We start from the raw sequence: 20,453 nt of genomic DNA, 5'->3' as shown, positions 1-20,453 counted from the left end.
TAACTCCAAGTATTATATTTTGTAAAGTTTATTAATAATCACTTGAAGTAGAAAAAATGCAAGGACAAAAGTAAAAGGCAGAGTAAAGCCACATGAGAAAAATTCTCCTGCCTGGCACTTACCCCCCCCCCCCCCTTTCAACAAACCTCAATCAAGGGAAAAAACAGAGAGAAAGGGCGGAGCTACACAAAACTTATATCCTCCCTACATTAGCATATAATGTGAGAAGGAACATGGGAGGCTGGGCAAGAGAGTTCTGGGGAGCAAATTCTAATTATACATGACCCAGTAGATAGAGAACCAAACCTAGAAAGGAGAGATCTTGGGTTCAAATCTGGCCTCAGATATTTACTAGCTATGTGACTCTGGGTAAATCACTTAACCCCAACTGCCTAGCCCTTTCCACTCTTCTGATTTGGAACCAATATTTAGTATTGATACTAAGACAGAAGGCTGATATGTTTACAGTAAATATTAATACTGAGACTTAATGTTAGACAGAGATGACAGTCTTTAATCTGTTGTTGGACTTTAATTAAACATTCAACACCTACTATTGTGCTAGATTCAAAGGTAAAAGTAAAAATCCTGGCCTTCAAATGAGATAATTTGAAGAGGAAAAGCGCATTGTGTTGGGAGTAGGGTGAAGTTGGTAGAGGGTGGTGACAGTAGATCAAGGAAAGCTTCTTGGAAGAGGAAGACTTGGAATTGAGCCTTAGCTGACAATAAGGAATTTTACAGGTAGAATTGAGGAAGTAATATATTCCAGGCCTGGTGGAAGGCTTGAGTGAACATAGGTAGCTAGGGGATGGAATGTTGAATTCAGGGAACAGCTAGTGCCATTTGTTGGCTAGAACAGAGTGCACATGAAAAGGAGTAATATGAATGAAATAAGGTTGAAAAGGTAACACGGGGGGGGGGGGGCAGCTAGATGATTCAGTAGATTGAGAACCAGGCCAAGAGGTCCTGGGTTCAAATCTAGCTTCGGGTACTTCCTAGCTGTGTGACCCTGGGCAAGTCATTTAACTCCATTGCCTAGCCTTTACCACTCTTCTGTCCTAGAACCAACACATAGTATTGATTCCAAGATGGAAGTTAAGGGTTAAAAAAATGTAGCTTGGAGCCAGATTCTGGAGAACCCTAAATGCCAGAAATTGGAATTTGTATTTTATCCTAAAGGCAATACAGCATCCCTGGTTTATTTGCAAGGAAATGACATGGTGACATCAATGTTTTAAGACAATTTTGGCAGAAGGAAGAAAATGGGAGTGTAGAAAACAATTAGAAGTATATTAAAATAGTCTAAGTGAGAAGTGACTATATGAACTACAATTAAAATGATAGAATTGATTTTTTTGGAGCAGTAATAGTACCCAAACTGTCCTCCCTATCAAAGTAGTCACCTTAGAAGACCATATGTTTATTTCAGTATGTTACCATTGCTCAAAACAGCTCTGCAATCCTTCAAAACTGGTGGCTTCCTTCCTTGTAAACTCCTTCAGTAGTATCCGTCTTCTTTCTTTGAAGACAGATTTGGCTTTTGGAAGTGGTTACTTGGAGCCATGCCTGGTGAATAAATAGGAGCCTTCTCATTCAATGTGATTCTTATCAATGCTCTCCCATATACACCTCATAGGTCATGTACCCATATTGGCAGACGGTGTTTCCTGTGCCTATCCTTATCCTTAGATCAAGAGTTGTTAACCTGGGGTTTGTGAAATTAAAAATAAATTATAACTTTATTTCAGTATAGTTAGTTTTCTTTGTAATTCAATGTGTTTTATTTTATGCATTTAATAAAAACCAACATTTTATATTGCACTTTAATGTTTGCAAAGTGCTGTGCAAATATCATCTCATTTGATCCTCACAACTATCCTGGAGAATGTGGGTAGATATTATTTTCTCCATTATATAGATGAGGAAACTGAGGCAGACAGAGGTTACGTAACATGCTCAGGGTCACCTAGTATGTGTCAAAGGCTAGATTTGAACTCTGATTTTCCTTACATTGGGGGTTCAATGCTTTATGTGTTATATCCCTAGTCTAAGCCTGTCCAAAGACTCTCCCAGGCTTCCAAAGTGATCCACAACACACAAAAAAGTCACTATCCCTTGCATTAGGATATCAATACTAACAAAAAAAGATTTTAATGAAAATCCATGTGGCAATTTGGGAAAATTTTATTTTTTGGAGGGAGCAAGAAAGTGTCTAGTTAAAACTATGTTTTAGTTAAAACCAAATTTTCCGTGTCACGTTCCCTAAACTGGCTCCCCCTCCTGGTAAAACTATTCCTATAGCTAAGCTGTTTTCCTGGGCACCCAAGCTAGGAATCTCAGAATAATTTTTGATTTCCTGTCATCCATCATATTTAGGCATGCATCAAGTCCTGTGTATTCTTATTTGATGATGTCACTCTCATTGCCATCCTTTCCATTTCTACCATCCTACCATTATTGCCTCTCCTCTAAATTCCTTCATAACCTCCTGCCTGGCTTCCCCAATTCCCAGAAGACCTCCTTCTTAACCCACATGCAGGTGTCAAGCTAATCTTCCTAAGTACAAGCTTAACCACAACGATCTTCCACTCAAAAGACTCCAGTGGTTTTTCCTTACTTAAAGGATAGAGTCTGAAATCTTTATCCTCTCTTTCTAAAATTGTGCTCCAACCTACTTTTCTAGGCTCTCCTGCTACCTACCTACCTATCTACCTACCTACCTGCCTACCTACCTACCTACCTACCTACCTACCTACGTACCTACCTGTCTGTCTGTCTGTCTGTCTGTCTCTCTCTCTCTCTCTCTCTGTCTATCTTCTATCTATTTGTCTGTCTTGTCTGTCTATCTGTCTATCTATCTCTTTATCTCTCTCTCTATCTCTCTTTAGCTATCTATATATCTTTCTGTCTCTGTCTTTGTTTCTGTCTCTATCTCTCTGTCTCTCTCATCTCACTAATGTCTGTCTACCCTGCCCCACCCTCTCTCTCTCCATCTACACACACACATACACAGAGTTGTTGGTTATTGTCCTTTTTACTCAAAGGGGACCAAAATGGCATCAAGTAATATCCTTTGACTCACATATAAAATGGATTGAGGTGAGGCAGAGTTGCACAAAGTTGGCCTGCCTCACTCTTTCTTTCAGAAGCATTCAAGTCCAGGAGCAAGACAAAAGTCAGGACTGGCAATGGCCCAGGATGTACTGGATAATTTTGGTATCTTTGATGTCTGATTACTGACTTCATGGTGTTCAGACAAATGATTCTCATCATCCCCTTTTGCCAGGGGAAATCTTCACATGCCTAGAGTAGGTATGAGTTAGGAGGATGCACACACACACATACACACATTTACATACACATATATGCATATGGATATGTATATACATATACATGTGTGTATGTAGAGAAGAGGATATACACACATACACATGTAATACGCTCTAGCTAATATTTGTTGATTAACTGAAGATCTTTTCTTCTCCACACCCATCTACTTGTCAAAGTCCTGCCCATCATTCAAGGTCTAGATCAGGTTCTATCTCCTTTAAGAAGTCTTCCTTGATCTTCTATGTGAATATGGTCTTCAAAAGGCCAATATCGGAGTGTCTCATAGTTCCATATGGTGGCTATAATAGTCATAACTACTGACATCTTCAGTGGTGCTTTGACTTACAAAGAGCCCTCCCCCACGTACAACCTTGTGAGGTAGACAGTAGAAATCATGTTGTGTACATTTACAGAGTTGACAACTGAGCTCACGGTTTAAGACACTTAACCATGGCTATATAGTGACTGCATCACCCGGCTGGCGGGGAAGTCTGTGCTTTGCAGGGTGTTCTCACTCATTTGTTGGGGAACTTATTTTTTTATCCAGTTTCTAGAAGAGACCATAGAAACCACTGAGTCAACTCCCTAATTTTACAGATGAAGAACTGTATAGGGGAGAGAGAGAGAGAGAGAGAGAGAGAGAGAGAGAGAGAGAGAGAGAGAGAGAGAGAGAGAGAGAGAGAGAGAGAGACAGAGAGAGAGAGAGAGAGAGACAGAGAGAGAGAGAGAGAGACAGAGACAGAGAGAGAGAGAGAGAGAGAGAGAGAGAGAGAGAGAGACAGAGAGAGAGAGAGAGAGAGACAGAGAGAGAGAGAGACAGAGAGAGAGAGAGAGAGAGAGGTTAAGCGACTTGCCCAGGGTTGCCTAGCTATTAAATACCTGATTTCTTATTTGATCTCAGGTCTTCCTGACCTGGCTTAAGTCAACTCTATCCACTGTATCAACTAGCTGCTTCTTACATCTCTGTTTTAACATTTATTTAAGGTGTGAGAAGCGTGTAGAAAAGTATTTTGGTTTGGGGGAGCTGATTTATGTTAGCTAAATTTAAAACACTGAAAAATACAACTTCTGGGCAGACTAGAATACTCACATTGGGTGCTCACATTCATTTCCCAATGGGAAAGTTACTTGGGAAGCTAAATCAGTTTCAGAAAATTTCTTGGTGAACAGAGCATGTGTAGATTAGATGATCTCAATGGTCAGTATTGTCAAGCTGTGTTAGGATGACACATTCATTTCTATTATATGGATATACTTGCAAAGTTTAGGGAAATATGTGTCTTCCCAGCAGCGTACCCTTTCCCATGAACTGAGTTGGAGGCACTCTGATGAATTCTTAATCACTAACATTTCAAAATTCCCAAGATTAGTTTGAATTACATTTTGATTATGTCACCCCACACCAAATTTTAGACTCACAGAGTATTAGAACTGAAAGCAATCTAGTTGTCTAGCCAACCCCACCCCTTACTTTACAGATGTGGCAACTGAATCCCAGAGAAGGAAATTGACTTGCCCCAAATTATATGACAAGTGCCAGAATTTGAACTCAGGGCATGTCCTCAGTTGTACCCCACAGTGTTACCTGTCTTTGGAAGACCCTTTACTTATTTGAGTTTTAGAAAGCAACATAGTCCCTTGATGGAATCTGGTTGCTTTCTATTCTCATCCTCCACTTACTTATACATGCTCTGACTTATCTCAGCCATTTTAAGTGTTCCTTATTTACATTTACATTTTCAGAGAAGAATATTTTCTCCCCTTTTAAATTTTAGAGCAGAGTTCTTTAACCTTGTTAAATGTCTGTGTGTGTATGTGTGACCTGGACCTTTTTGGCCGTCTGGTGAAGCCTATGGCTCCTTCCTCAACATACTGTTTTTAAATGAATAAAGTAAAATACACAGGATTAATGGTATAAACCATTTATGCTGAAATAGTTATATATGTTGATATATGTAATATTATGTTCACACAAATATATATGTGTATATATAGTGTATTCAGGCACACACATATTCAGAACCTCCTTTTATAATCCTCTGTCTTAGTATCAGGAGCCTGCAGCCTCTCATGAGTTGACCAACCTGTAGCTCTCCTAAGTCACTTATTTCATATATTGCTTTGTGGCAATATTATTTGAGTACCAACCTATTTACTGAGCCCCTTGATGGCAGAGAAGGCATTTTATTAATCTTTGTACCCCTTGAACAGACTTACTACATCACCTTATACCCAGGAGCAACTTAATATTTACTCAATGAATAAATAATATGTAATAACTAAGAATTCAAAATTTCAATTCAGTTGACATTTATTCAGCCTTTGCTATGGATGAGACACAACTCAAGTCAATAAACATTGATTAAACACCTACTATGTGCTAGACCCTGGGCTAAACACAGGGGATACAAATAAGAAAAAGATGGTCTGTGCCCTCAGAGAGCAGACATCGTTCTTTTTTTAAAAACACTTACCTTCCGTCTTGGAGTCAATGGCAGAAGAGTGGTAAGGGCTAGGCAATGAGGGTTAAGTGACTTGCCCAGGGTCACACAGCTGGGAAGTGTCTGAGGCCAGATTTGAACCTAAGACCTCCTGTCTCTAGGCCTGGCTCTCAATCCACTGAACCATCCAGCTGCCCCCAAGAGCAGACATATTAATAGGGAAGATAATACACAAAAGAAAGCTCAGGGAGGAGTTCTTTGCTCTGCCCTCCAGAGGGCCAGAGGCATAAGTACCCAAACTGGTATAATCTCTGAAATGATGAATTTTCTGGGATCATAGAGTCAAATCCAAGGAGTACAGCTAGAGGGGTGTGGTAGAAGGGAGTAGGGGGAAGGAGGAGAAGGAGAGAGAGACCGAGACAGAGAGAGAGAGAGACAGAGAGAGAGACAGAGACAGAGAGAGAGAGAGAGAGAGAGAGAGAGAGAGAGAGAGACAGAGAGAGAGAGAGAGAGACAGAGAGAGAGGGAGAGAGAGAGACAGAGACAGAGTCAGAGTCAGAGAGAGACAGAGAGAGACAGAGACAGAGACAGAGAGACAGAGAGAGGGAGAGAGAAAGACAGAGACAGAGAGAGAGAGAGAGAGAGAGAGAGAGAGAGACAGACAGACACAGAGAGAGACAGAGAGAGACAGACAGACAGACAGACAGAGAAAGACAGAGAGAGAGAGAGTGAGAGAGAGAGAGAGAGAGAGAGAGAGAGAGAGAGAGAGAGAGAGTGTGCTGGCTTCAAAGCCAAGAAAATCTAGGGGTATAACTTTGGTCAAGTCACTTAAATTCTTGGTTCTCTAGGCATATATAGTTATAGAGCAGATGCCATCTTATATTAGGAGTTTCCCCATGGGAACAGAACTATATTAATGAAAGCACAGGAGCAATGCCCATCCCTCTCCCCATCTTTATTCCTCTTCCCATCTCTATCCCTATCCTTTTCCCTCTCCTCCCCATCCCCATCCTTATCTCTATCCCTCTCCTTGCCCCCACTCTGTGGAGGGCTATAGGAGATACAAGGTTCAGATAAGACCTAGGCTTAGGGAGTTTATAGCCTAGTGGGGGATGACACCAAATTACTTGAATCTAGGTCAATGCATAAAGGTTTAAGGGAGGTACTGATAAAGGCCTATATGAGATCCACAGGTGGATCTCTGTAGGGTGACCAACTCAGGTGAAAGGGAATTGGCTGCTCTCCAGGAAGCCCTCATAGAGGAGGTTTCACTTGATTTGGGCTTTAATGGATGAATAGGATTTCATCAGGTGGAAGAGGAGGAGAAGGGAGGGGTGCATGGACAACATTCCAGGCAGTGGGAACACCATGCACCAAGGCTGAGAGAAAGGACGGGGTTTGTTTGAGGGACAGTTTGGCAGAAGCATGGAATACATGGTTGAAAGTATGAGATAAGGAAGAAAACATGTTTTCCTGATTTTGAGAAAAGAAGCCGTTTATTAAACACACTAAAATAATATCATATCAGTTGCTTATAAGAGAAGAAAATTGCCATGAAGATAACAGTGGTTTTTAGGAATGAGAACAGTAGTATCTGATGCCTTTAGCTCTTTCCACTTTGTTGTAGTATATATTTTTTGGTCTTGCTTATTCATCTTTATCAGTTTTTCCAAACATTATTCATGGATATGCCAGCTAGCACCATGGTAGTTATTGTTTATTATTTTCATCTTACAACAAATAACAAATGATATTAATATGGTATTTTTCTGTTTCCAACATATTTTTCTCACAACAATCTTTTGACATTTTCAATTTCCTAAGACATGGGGAGAAAAACAAAAAACAAAAAAGAAAAAACCAAACTGTGCTACTGAGAGAGAACTGGATGATCAAGTAATTCAAGGTCACCCAGTAGAGCAAATATAGCTTTGTGAATGAGGACTACATTTGTGTTATTGAATGCTCAAAATTCTAAGTGCAATTCAAAGTTCTTTTTAAAACCAAATTTTGTTGATGATTTTTGTTTTTACATAAGATTCTTGTGGGAATGCCTACCCTTCCTTTGAGCCTACCTCATGAGACTAGACTATCCTTTGTAACAAAGGAATATACTTGATACAATGAATGCATATAAGCACACACAGCTTTGAACCCTTAAAATCCTCTCAGTCTCCTGAGAGGTAGGAGAGATTGTTTCATGATTTAGCTTTCTTTTAGTGGTTATTTAATTTTTGTTGTGGTTATTGGATATTACTCTTTTGATTCGGCTTCTTTTCCCCTGAATCTGATTAGACAAATCTTCTCATGTTTCTCTAAATTCCTCATAGTCATAGTTTCTTCCTTCAAACTAAAGGTAACAACAGTAAGGTTATATCATATTCACATACCTCATTTTTTAAAACTTGTTCCCTATTTTTGTTTCTAGGGTTTCTTGTTCCCTCCAAAAAAAGTTCTATGACTATTTTAATATATAGGTATCCCTTCCATATCATGGGAGTTAAAGGTAGGATGCCTCAGCAATCTGGAAAATCTTACATAAAATTCTTTTGGCTCTCTCTTTACTCTAGAGAAGAAGTCTGAAATTTTTTCCTTTTCCATTATGAAGTTTTTACAGTAAAAGAAATTGTGTAGATTTGTGGTATTAATAAAATATGTTGATATTATACAATACTATAGATATATTTTACAAATTTCTGGGTTTCTAAACTTTTTCTGGGTCATCTGTTGGCCTTCACATGTTTGTCTATTGCTTCTGCAAAACTTCCCCAAAATTCCCATATGATTTCTTATGCCACCCTGTGATATATTAAAACTGAAGTAGGGAAAGTCTTGATTTGGAAGGGATGCCTGTATGATGGACCTGTGTTTCTATCTTTGACCTCACTGACCTATATGCTGGTTAGTAGACTTGCTGGATCAAAGAGGATGAAAAGCTTGCTCACATTTCTCCCATAATTCCAAAATGACCTCCAGACTGATTAGACCAATTCAGAACTTCATCAACAGTTGGATTAGCATGCTTGTGTATTCCCATCAATCTTAGAGTACTGACTTCCCATTTTTGTCATTTTTGCCAATTTGTAGTCAGTGAGATAAAACTTCAGATGCTTAAATTTGCATTTCTCTTATCATTAGGGACTTGAAACAACTTCTCATTTCCTTATTTATAATTTGCAAGTCTTCATTAATATTCTGGTGATCTCCATTGACCACTTATTTATTGAAATATATCTCTTGGTCTAATACATTTATATCAATTCCCTATATACTCGGGTATTGGACTTTTATCAGTGAAAACTGGTTTTCCCTCCAATTATTACTGAATTTCCTGCCTTTATTGATTGTATTGTAAAAAGGCTTTTTAATTTTATTTTGGGGGTCTCAGCAGATTTGTGATTTCTTCAGTTTAGGAAACTTCCTGTGCAGAAACTCTCCATTAATGCAGGTTAATCAGTAGATATTTATTAAGCATCGCCTTTATGCTAGACACTGTATTAAGTGCTGGGAAAGGTCGCTGAGATAAACAAATCGGTCAGAATTTTTTGTCTCTGAGTATTTCTCAGGCTTTGAGAACTTAAGTATGTTGCCCAGAGTTACCTGGCCAATAAGTGTCGGAAGCAAAACTTGAATTCAACTCTTCCTTACTGTAAGGCCAGCCTTCTATCCACTACATCATGCTGGCATTCTTTTTAATTTTATGTAATCAGAATTGTCTGTGTTATCTCTTCAGATCATCTGTATCCTTTGTTTGGTCAATCATTCTCCCCTTATCTCCTTCCATTCTCCTCTTCATTTCCATTCACTTTCATTCAGTTGGCTTTGGGTCTGTGAGAAAGAACTCTTGAAAGCCCCCTGAATCGACCCAATCATGCCTAACTTTGTCTCTATCCACGGTGCTGCTTTATTTACTATATGACATTATTTTCTTGTTTGTTGCCTCATAGCTTAAGAAATCAGAAAGTGTTTTGTTATTGTTAGAAAAATGTTTGAGAGGTAACAAGCCATCGGAGCTGGAGGGCTTATCTTGGAATCCGGAATACCTGGGCACAAGTCATGCCTCAGCCACCTGCTCACTGTGCCAGAGCCCCAAATGACTCTCCAAAATCCTAGTTACAGATGAGTTGTCTGTCAACACCAATGAATGGTGTTTCCAAATTAGAAGTTCCCCAATCACAGGTGTGGGGGCAGATAGCTAGTGCAGTGGATAGAGTATCAAACCTGGAGTCAGGAAAACGTGGTTCAAATTGGACTTCAGACACTTCCTAGCTGTATGACCTTGGGCAAGTCACTGTACCCTGATTACCTAGTCCTTGCTGCTCTTCTTTCTTAGAATTGATACTAAAACAGAAGGTACAACACAGGCGCTAATTAAAAAGGAAAAGAAAATGGAGAACTTGTAATACAGTTTATATAGATAGATCTTGACACAAGTTCTGTTAACTAGGTTTGTGTTCATGGAGTAAACCCTTACTCGTTAGTGTGCATATTTCTCAGGAAGAAAAATAATCACATTGACCTTGGATCTGAATGCCATATGCATAGCCAGAGAATTTGTAAGGTTATACTGTTGTGAAACTGGAATGCTTAACTTTGACAGTTCCTGCTATAAACTGGGTAGCAGTAATCTGCAGGAAGCAAAACCTATTATGGAACAGGACAAGTGATGTCACAAGTCAAACAAAAAAGAAGGTCTGGGAAAACAACAGCATTTGCCATTGTCGATTTTTTTCCTCCTCTCTCCTTAAATTAGAAACCATGCACTGCATTCTTTTTCATTCTATGGAAATTACATTTTTATAGAGAAATGACAAAAGAATTAATGACCAATCCCTCTTTCTTATTTACTTAGTTCAATTTTACTCTGATTTAAGCTTTTTCATATTTTTCTTTCATTTTTTTAACATCTCTAGTTACATCAAGTCACAGCATATGTTTTAAGTTACATAAGTAGTGTCAAAAACAGCCTGATTTAATAGCGTGCTGGGTAGAAGATCTGAGTTCTAAGCCTGCTTCTGACACTTAATAGCTTTGGGACTGAATAAGTCATTTAACTTCTCAATGTCTCAGGGCAAATCTGTAGCACTTAATTACTCGGTTATACTTTCATATTTTCTTTGTTTAGTTAATTTATTTTTAAATAAATTAGTTTTTGTTCATTAAAATATCCAGTTAACTCCCCTTCTCCTTCCCCTCTCCCATTAGCAAAGATATCATTTTACAATATATATGTGTATATACATATATATATATACTGATTTTTTCCTAACCCTTCCATTTAGAATCAATAACCGTATATTGGTTCCAAGATAGAAGAGTGATAAGGGCTAGAAAATGGGGGTTGAGGGACTTGTCCAGGAGCACATAACTAGGAAGGACCTGAGACCAGATTCAAACCCAGGATCTGCCATCTCGAGGCCTGGCTCTCTCTTCTCTAAGCCACCTAGCTGCCCTCTGTATACTGTCTTAATTAGACAGAAGGGTAAGTCAAGCAGAGTTAAGTGATTTGCCCAGGGTCACATAGCTAGGAAATGTCTGAGGTCAAATTTGAGCCCAGATCCTCCTGACTCCAGCCTGGAACTCCATCCAGTGAGCCACCTAGCTGCCCCTATAGAGACTTTTAATATGTGTTGGTCTAAAGAATAGCTTGGTAGCAGCTACTGGGAAGGGGGGATGGCGGCATATAAAACTTTGTATTTATCTGTTTTCACCCCACAAATGTTGCATGGCTAAGCAGATATGAAAATAGAAAGAGTGTATATAGATAGATACACATGCACATGTGTGTCTATACTTTCCTCTCTTGCAAAAACAGTTTTCCAAATTTGGTTTTAATAACAATGATAATAAAGAAATCTGGTTTTACACAAGTGAATCTGAGTTGGGGAAGACCAAAATAGCAAAGAGCAGCAATGAAGGTTGCATGAGGAATTCTGGGTGCTGTTCCTTGGTCTTAATCTGATACGTTGCTGTGTGATACCAGCTAATGCCACAAGGGAGATGTTTTCATGAGAGAAAAGAGTGAAGTAGATGGGGCACCACTGGAGAGAGAATATGCTCACAATACTTCCTAGGCAGAAAGAACTACTGGCCAGAGTTTTGTTGTGTTTGGTTTTTGTTGTTGTTGTTAGTGAGTTTTTGTGGGAGGAGGGAGATGGTACTGTGGCCTCATTAGATAGAAATATTTAGGGGGAAATGAGAGGAAGGAGGAGGAAGAGGAAGAGGAGGAGAAAGTGGAGGAAAGGGACTGTTTTCTGCTTTTCTCAAACTGAAAGAGGGAAAATCAGAGCGACAGCTTCAAAGTTTAAATTAGTGTAAAGGAAGGTCAGGACAAGTTTGTCTTTATCATGCTTTGTCAATGAACTTGAGTCACTCAGCCAGGCTTCTTAGTCAGATTGTTCTCTTGGCCAAGAGACTTATTGGGGGATAATTGCAATTTTAATCAAATGTGGTTGGTCAGTGTCGAACAGCACCATCTTCATTTAATATGGCATCTTCCATAGTTGGTAATGAAAGTGGACTCTGGTTAGAATTCATGATGTTTAATAGACCATCTCAAAATATAGATGCCCTTTTGTAATGTACCCTAATTCATTTAAAAAAAAAATAAACCCTTACCTTCTGGCTTGGAATCAATACTGAGTATTGGTTCCAAGGCAGAAGAGTAGTAAGGGCTGGACAATGGAGGTCAAGTTACTTGCCCAGGGTTACACAGCTGGGAAGTGTCTGAGACCAGATTTGAACCCAGGACCTCCTATCTCTAGGCCTGGTTCTCAATCCATTGGATTATCTAGCTATCCTATTCTAATCACATTTAAAGAAGGTAATTATAGTCAGCTAAATATGGTGTGAAAGAAGGAATACCAGATTTGGATTTAGAGGACTTGGGTATGAATCTTGCCATCTATTAGTTTGAATTTTGGCAAATCAATTAATGTCTGAGTCTTGGTTTCCTCATCTGTAAAAGTAGAATATTAGATGTTATGATCATTGAGATCTTGTGATTTTTCACTCCTAGTAGACAATAGGTTTTTGGGACTTCATAATCAAGAGATAGCCTTTATTCCTGCCCCGTTTCTGTAAAGTACCATATTGGATGCTTTGTGGACCGATGAGAGATGTACAGGGTAGTTTTTCTTCTTTTAGGGGCCCCAGTCTCCTTCTTTCTCACTTCTAGGGCTTAGGAAGTAACATAATCCAAGAAGAGATAATCATTTTCCAGGAAAGCAAATGTAGAAGTAGGATTGTGATAGAGAACTGTTATTCAGAACAGAAGAGTGGGCTGTGGAAGTTCTTAAAACCAATTGTATAACCTGTGTAATGCAAGTGATGCAATTTAATTATACTAAAGATTAAGAATGCCTCCTCATAGTTTTGCCAGGCTTACTGACTCATAGATTCTAGGTAGAAAGGAAAAAAAAATAGAAAAGAAGGTGGACAGTATAGGTCAGCTTTGGCAAAGTATTGGGACACATGTCCAGTTGGCACTTGGGGAGCTGCTATGTTTCCCCTCTTTCCAGTGGCCAAGGACATTTTTTGCATATTCTGCCCCTCTATCCGAGTGCCCAAAGTGAGCACTTCCTCCTCTCTTGGTTAATGTGGGGGCTCACAGAGAGCTTGAATTTGTTCTCTGGGCACTTGAAGTAAAAAACTTTCGCCAATGCTGGTATAATAGATCATTGAATCTCCCCAATGCAGAAACTCCATCTAAAATAATCTTAAAACTATCAGGTATAGCCCTTCCAGTGCCATGGAGTGCTCTATACCTCCAGAAGCAGGTCATTCCATTGTTGGACAGCTTTACCCATTAAGAAAGCTCATTTGTATTGAAGCAAAAGATTTTTCTCTGCCACTTCCACCATTTGGTCCAGTTCTGTTCTCTTGACTAAGGCTGGACGAATCTAAGGCTGGACGAATCTAATGCCCTTCCTACATTATTGCTCCTTAAATATTTGATGGCAGCTATTCTGTCTCCTTGAACGTCTCTTTGAGACTGAGCAGCACCTACATCTTTAATTGCTGCCCCTTATGAAATGTTACCATTCCCCTTGCCATTTTTGACCACCATGTTCGGGATGGTCTGCTAGGACTATCTCGGTCAAGAGGATAGTAGAAAAAATAAAGTAACAAAAAAATGAAGAAAGAAGAACCTTACTGAAATGAATTAGAATTATATTCTTAGTCCTCTACCACTCATATCTTAAAGCAGGTGCCATGATGCTTACATTTGCTGTTTTTGTGAGTGGATGAGTTGTGATCTTCAACATTGGAAGAAATACACACATTTATCAGGGCACAGATTTGAGTATTTGCATGTATCTTTAAAAGTGCCTTGGTGAATAAAGTATGCATTTATAAATAAAGTTGTTAATTTCTAGGGCATAAAAGGCCAAGCAGAAGGTAACAATAGTGTGCAATATAGTACAGAAAAAATAGAGCATTGTATTCATGTGACTATTAAAAACCATTTCAAATATTTCACTTAGGAGAATAATTTCATTTGTATAAACCAAGGAAAGACTAGTCAGCTCAGTACTATATTAATAATAGTGTGTATGTATGGGTACTTTAAAGTTTATGGAGCACAGTACAAACATTTCATTTAATCCTTACAAATACTCTAGGAGGTAGGTACTATTATCCCCACATAAGAGGAAATTAAAGCTGACAGTCATTAAGTGACTGGTCCAAGGTCACACAGCTCTGCTAGTAGGTATCTGAGGCCAAATTATCACTCAAGTCTTCCTGATGCCACATCCAGTGTGTGACCTAATTGTGGGAATAGGTGGGTGATTAGGTGCTGGGATGATAGTGATCTATGCTACTAAAATTGAGAAATATTCTTTGAAAAGAAGAATTAGCCATTCTAGAAATATCTTAGACTTCTGCTCAGAAAATGACTAAAATGTTCATCTCCTGATTCAGAGGATCTACTGCTAGACATATGCACCAGAAGGTTAAAAATAGAAAGGCTCCATATTCACTAGAATATCTATAGCAGCATTTTTTGGAGGAGCAAAGCCTTGAGAAAAAAAGTAGATATTCATCGACTGAGGAATGGCTGAACAAATTGTGGCACGTGGATTTAATGGAATATTTTTGTGCCATGAGAAATAATGAGTGTGACTGATACAGAGAAGCATGGGAAGATTCTGTAAACTTCTACAAAATGAAAAAGCAAAACTAGGGGGACAAAACCTATATGATGACAAGTACAACAGTATAAATAGAAAAGACATCAACAAAAAAACTAGGAGCTGAATTCTTTCTAATTATAATGATCAGCCTTGAAGGAGGGAGGGAAAAATGCATTTTCTTCTAGACTTTGCAGGGAGTGGACTTTTAGTGTTAAAACACTGCCTATGCTGGCAGACTTGGTTAATGTGTTGGTTATTTTTGTGGAATTGCTTTCTCTCACTTCCCTATCCCCTCCCTCTTTATTTTTTTTTCTTTGTTAAAAGGAATGGTTCTCTAGATACAGCAGAGGGAAGGGATATATTGAGAGGAAAGCCAAAGATATCAGGCATCTTTTTTTTTTTTTCTAAAAGAGGAGTTGAGCCTGAGTTGAAAAGCTAGAAAGGTGTGAGAGGGAGAGGGAAAGAAAAAGAAGAAAGGCTAGGAGAAAAGCATCCTTTCTGGATCAGATGTGGTACCTGGGAAGATGTAACATGGCTTCCAGGTGACCTCTTCTGCTTAATCTCCTGCCCTCTTGCTGTCATCCATCTCATTGTGTGTGATATCCAATGCTGTAGGCTTTTTCTTCTGGCAGATGACAAAGTTAAGCATTTCAGACAATCCACACACTTTGGATCTCATGCTTCTAAGGTCAGGTAAAGCTTTATAAAAAGACTGAAGCTTCCCCCCCAATTCCAGTTATGATCATTTCCATGTCAGGTTGTCATATGACTTAGTGGCTTGCTACATCTATGCCCATAATTGCCAGTCTTGCTCATCGGTCATAGACAAGCTTTGCTCCAATCCTGCTAGAGAGATTGTTTCCACATTTGTTTTATTTCATTCTCATTTTAGTAAAGTCAGTAAACATTTCTTAAGTGCCTGCTATGTTCCAGGCACCATGCTAAGCACTGGGATACAAAGAAAGACAGAAGACAGCCCCTGCCCTTCAGGAGCTCTCAATCTAATATGACAATATATAAAAGAAGCTGAAAGAAGGAGCAGAGGGTACCTGGTGAAAGGACATGTTAAAGGTCTGAAGCCTTAAGGAAGATGACAAGATGGCTATCCTAGAAGCCTGGAAGGAGCATGCCAACATCCACCCTCTCCAGTGAGAGGAAAGGAAGGGCCTCGGAAGCAAGGGCATTTCAGGTGTGAGTTACAGAGCTGCTTTGATCTTGCAGAAGGAGATTTCTGGAGACAATGATGAAGTCTAAGAGGGCAGCCAGGTGGGACATGAGGGTGAAATGACTCCCTGAAGTCATGACTTCCCTCTCTCAGGTCTGGGAGGAACTCTCTGATATTTATTTCTGGCATGGGCTGAAGATGGAAATAATAAATTTTGCCCTATGGGGACCTATTCAAAACTAATATGTGGGAGCAGCTAGGTGATTTAGTGGATAGAGAGCCAAGCTTGAAGACAGTAGTCCTGGATTCAAATCTGGCCTCAGATACTTCCCGACTGGGTGACACTGGGCAAGTCCCTTAACTCCCATTACCATTTGGAACCAAAAATACAGTATTGATTCTAAGATAGAATGTAGTTAAAAAACAAACAAACTCATATGCTCCTCAATTCCCAAGTGGGTCTCCTGGCCCTGACGAGGACCTAAAATATATCTTGTTTTACTTTTAGTGTAGAATTTCAAGTTTTCATTCAATCAAAATTATCTGAGTTGGGGTCTCTAACCTTTTTCCTGCTGAGGACCCAGTTGGAATTTTCCTGATTATTTTCCAAAAAGAGAGGGATCAGTGTTTGTGCTGGTCCATCTTCTTTCTCTTTATATACATTGGGAGTTATGGACAAGGTGAATGGAGCTTACCAACCATCAGCTTTGAAATCTCTCAAGAATGGCCAGTGGTACCCAGTGGAAGAGCATGATCTGTGGGTTTGAGGTTCCTTTCCTGGTCTCAATTCTGTATTTCTGCTGGGCTTCAGTGGTAGTTCCAGCCTGGAATTAAAGACATGTCAAATTCTGTTTTTTTTGTTTTGTTTTGTTTTGTTTTTGTATTTTCCTAGTCTTTTGATCTCAGACTGGCAGCTGGGGTGACAAATGAAGAGTTGTCCTTGGAGGCAGGAAGACCTGGCTTTAAGTCCTGTGCAATCCTGGACAATTTACTTAACATTTCTAAGCCTCCAGTCAACTTTCTGAAACTGAAAGTTGTGTTCTGGTCACTAAACTTTAATGACGGAGGACGTTTATCTTTGGAAGCTCCCCACCTGATTTAGTTGGGGAAAAAGTTGACCACAGTACAGATAAAGAGTGGAACTTGTGAAAATTCCCCACAGGAACATAATTGGACTATGTTTTAGGGGCTGATTGTGTTGCTATGGTGATTCAGCTTTGATCTTGCTGGTTGCCAACACATTCCCTTATCAAGTTTCACAAGAATGACCTAGAAAGGATGCCAGCTAAGTAGGTAATGAAGGACCAGACCTTGACTGGAAGTGGCCACCAGGGCAGTGCTATGGGTTACAGTTTGTGGATTACGGGATCAAATGTGGACGAGTCAATCTTCTCCTTGGCTACAAAGGCACATATCCAATAGATGCCCTATCTGATACGTAATAACTCATAGCTAGCCAGTGTATCAATGGTGGAAAGTGGGCTTCAGCCAGGTTCAGATCACACTTGAAGTCCACTACCTATATGATGTTTAGTTTCTCATCTATAAAATGAGGAGCTTGAAGTTGATGGTTTTAAGCTTCCTTCCAACTTTAAACTGATTATTAACTCTGAATCAGGAATTCAGACTCTTTGGAGACATCTCACAATGTATTAAAAAGAGTATTGGGGATTTCAAGTACAGAGACTTCTGTTTCAAGTTCTGATTCTGTCATGACTGGCTACTACTTAGATAATGAAATAAATTTGTTGCACCTTGGCTTTTTCACTTATAAAATGGGTATAACATTTGTCCTAGCTACTCATGGGGTTATTATGAGTATCAAATGAGGATTAACACAAGTGAAAGTTTTTTGTTTAGCTTGTAAAGTCCAAAAAAATGTAAACTAGTATTATTTGGAGGGAGAGAGGGGAATTAGTATTCAGCTGAAGTTTGACTCACTTCCTTGTTTTTTTGTACTTTTCTCATGCATTCTGTAAATCTCGTATCCCATTTTTTCATATAGTATAACTATCAAATGTCTTGTGTGAGCTTTTTCTTTTTAACTTCCTATGTCTTATTCATCACCGATTCATGCAGTTTTTCTCTTTATTACCTCCTTCCTACTTTCTCAGTTCAGATGCTGTTCTTTTTGGACTTCAGCAGATTTCTCAGTGCCCCGCTCTCCTTTCAACTTCCAAGGAGATGCTGTTTTCATGTGATTTTTCTTTAAAGAGAAAAAAAAGCATTTTAAATCATTAACTGTGACCAACTACTTAAAAAAATTATTGTTATCTTTAGTTTTTACACAAGACCTTTCTGTAATTAACCTTCCCTTATAACAAAGAAAAACCAAGTAGCAGCCATAGACATGTTCACTGCATCACATTCCTGTCTGAACTTCTCTACCTTTTTACAGAAAGTTGGAGGTCTTCATCAGTTCTCTAGGATCAAGACTGGTGATTAAAGTTCATTAGAGTTCTGATTTTCTTTTAGTTTAATTATTGCAGACTTTGTGTATATTGCTGAATATCACTTTAGACAGGTTTCTCCATCCTTCTCTAAATTCCTCATGTTCCTATCCTCTGCCATACTAGCTATGTGCTGCTGGACAAGTCAACCTCTCAGTGTGCAGGGCAACTCTTGAAGATTATAAATTGAGTCCTATTTTCTCATCTAGGAGTTCTCTCCACCAATAAAATCAGAAGTGCAGTTCCTATTCCTGTTCTTATACAATAATATTACTGAAAATTTAAATAAGTACTTATTGTATTTAATGTATCCCAATTTAACAGCCTTTTAAAAATTAATGGGCACCTACTTTATTTCTAGTTCTTTACTACCATAGAAAGTACTGTTTTCCATGAGAATATGACCTTCCTTGCCTTTGATCACAGAAAGGGTCAAAGGGTGTAGACAGCTCGTTGACTTTTCTCACATAGTTCCAAATGGTCTGGATGTGTGCTTTTGGCAGGAGCATTTGGCATTGGTGTCATCTCTTGGCACTACGTAGCTGCTTGTGGCCTTTTATCAAAACTCTTGAAGGAAACATGTCTCAACTTCATCCCCCAAAGGCTTTGCAGTTACTCTCATTGAGGGACAGTTTTTCCTTTCCTAGCGGTTTGTGCCTGAAATGATTTCAGTGGCATTGAGATGTGCCTGGGTCTGTTTACCCAGGGGAATCCTCTCTGGAATATTTGGTCACTTAGGACCTAAGGATGAACGATGGCTCCCTCCTCATCTGTTATCCTGTCTGGATAATAATGAATTAATGCAAAACATTGCTCATTGAGCTGGCTGCAAATACAGACTCTCTCTCAAACCCTGGTAAGACACCATTGGCTTCTGGTGCTTTTACTACTGTACCCTAGTATTTGAGAGCAGGGATCCTGTAAGTGTCAGCAGAATTAGGAGCTGGAACTGAACAAATACTGCTGGTAACAGGAAGCGCACATGTCTTCCTTTCACCTGCGAGTTGTCCAGCAGGCATTTCCTGACTATTGTTTATGATGCCTGCAGCAGAATCTATTTCTATCCCTCAGCAAAGTGTGTGTAAGGGCCAGCTTCATATACCACTCCCAAACCCTGAGTCGAGTCCTATAGAGGCAGTAGTGGATTATGGTGTCTGTTAGCTTAAACAAGCTGGCTTGCATTATCTATATCTGGGTTAAAGGGAATTTTTAAAAAAAGACTTTTGGTTTAAACAAAAAAAATATTTTTATTTATGATGTTGTTTACATCATAGTCATTTCTTGATATGCAACATCCAAACTCATTAAGCTCTCTTTCTTTTGATTAAATTATGAAGTTTGACAGGATATGCAACATTTTGTCACTCAATTTTCTCATCTTTCCACTGAGATGGGTAGAATATTTCATCATTTATACTTCAGGACCAAGATTGATCATTATAATTAATCTAGGTCTGACTGACTTTTAGTTAAATTAGAAACTTTACAACTTCCTTTCTACTTCCTTCCTTCCTTCCTTCCTTCCTTCCTTCCTTCCTTCCTTCCTTCCTTCCTTCCCTCTCTCCCTCCCTCCCTCTCTCTCTCTCTTTCTTTCTCTTTCTTTCTTTCTTTCTTTCTTTCTTTCTTTCTTTCTTTCTTTCTTTCTTTCTTTCTTTCTTTCTTTCTTTCTTTCTTTCTTTCTTTCTTTCTTTCTTTCCTTCTTTCTTTCTTTCTTTCTTTCTTTCCTTCCTTCCTTCCTTCTTTCTTTCTTTCTTTCTTTCTTTCTTTCTTTCTTTCTTTCTTTCTTTCTTTCTTTCTTTCTTTCTTTCTTTCTTTCTTTCTTTCTTTCTTTCTTTCTTTCTTTCTTTCTTTCTTTCTTTCTTTCTTCTCTGACTCTTCCCACTCCCTTTCTTTCATATGATATAGCTTGCCTTTGCTCTACAAACTGCTA

At 39.0% G+C, this 20,453-nt stretch overlaps 1 protein-coding gene and 1 long non-coding RNA gene across 13 annotated transcripts in view; one reads left to right on the top strand and one right to left on the bottom strand.

Annotated features, from left to right (window-relative positions):
- The window catches only part of JCAD (junctional cadherin 5 associated), a 96,698-nt gene that overhangs the window by 27,847 nt on the left and 48,398 nt on the right, over nt 1-20,453 (top strand). The window lies entirely within an intron of this gene.
- The window catches only part of LOC130454631 (uncharacterized), a 36,980-nt gene continuing 17,931 nt past the window's right edge, over nt 1,405-20,453 (bottom strand). For 4 of the 8 annotated variants that reach the window (XR_008912405.1, XR_008912407.1, XR_008912406.1 and 1 more), the window contains 3 exons: nt 18,169-18,279; nt 16,769-16,897; nt 1,405-1,566 (listed from right to left, as the gene is read on the bottom strand). This is a non-coding gene — a long non-coding RNA (uncharacterized LOC130454631). The other 4 variants (XR_008912409.1, XR_008912408.1, XR_008912411.1 and 1 more) reach the window with 4 other exon arrangements.

The sequence above is a fragment of the Monodelphis domestica genome, chromosome 5 (assembly GCF_027887165.1).
Source record: "Monodelphis domestica isolate mMonDom1 chromosome 5, mMonDom1.pri, whole genome shotgun sequence".
NCBI classification, from domain to species: Eukaryota; Metazoa; Chordata; class Mammalia; order Didelphimorphia; family Didelphidae; genus Monodelphis; species Monodelphis domestica.
Note: the sequence above shows the minus strand (reverse complement) of the source record. Positions and strands in the feature narration are given on the sequence as shown.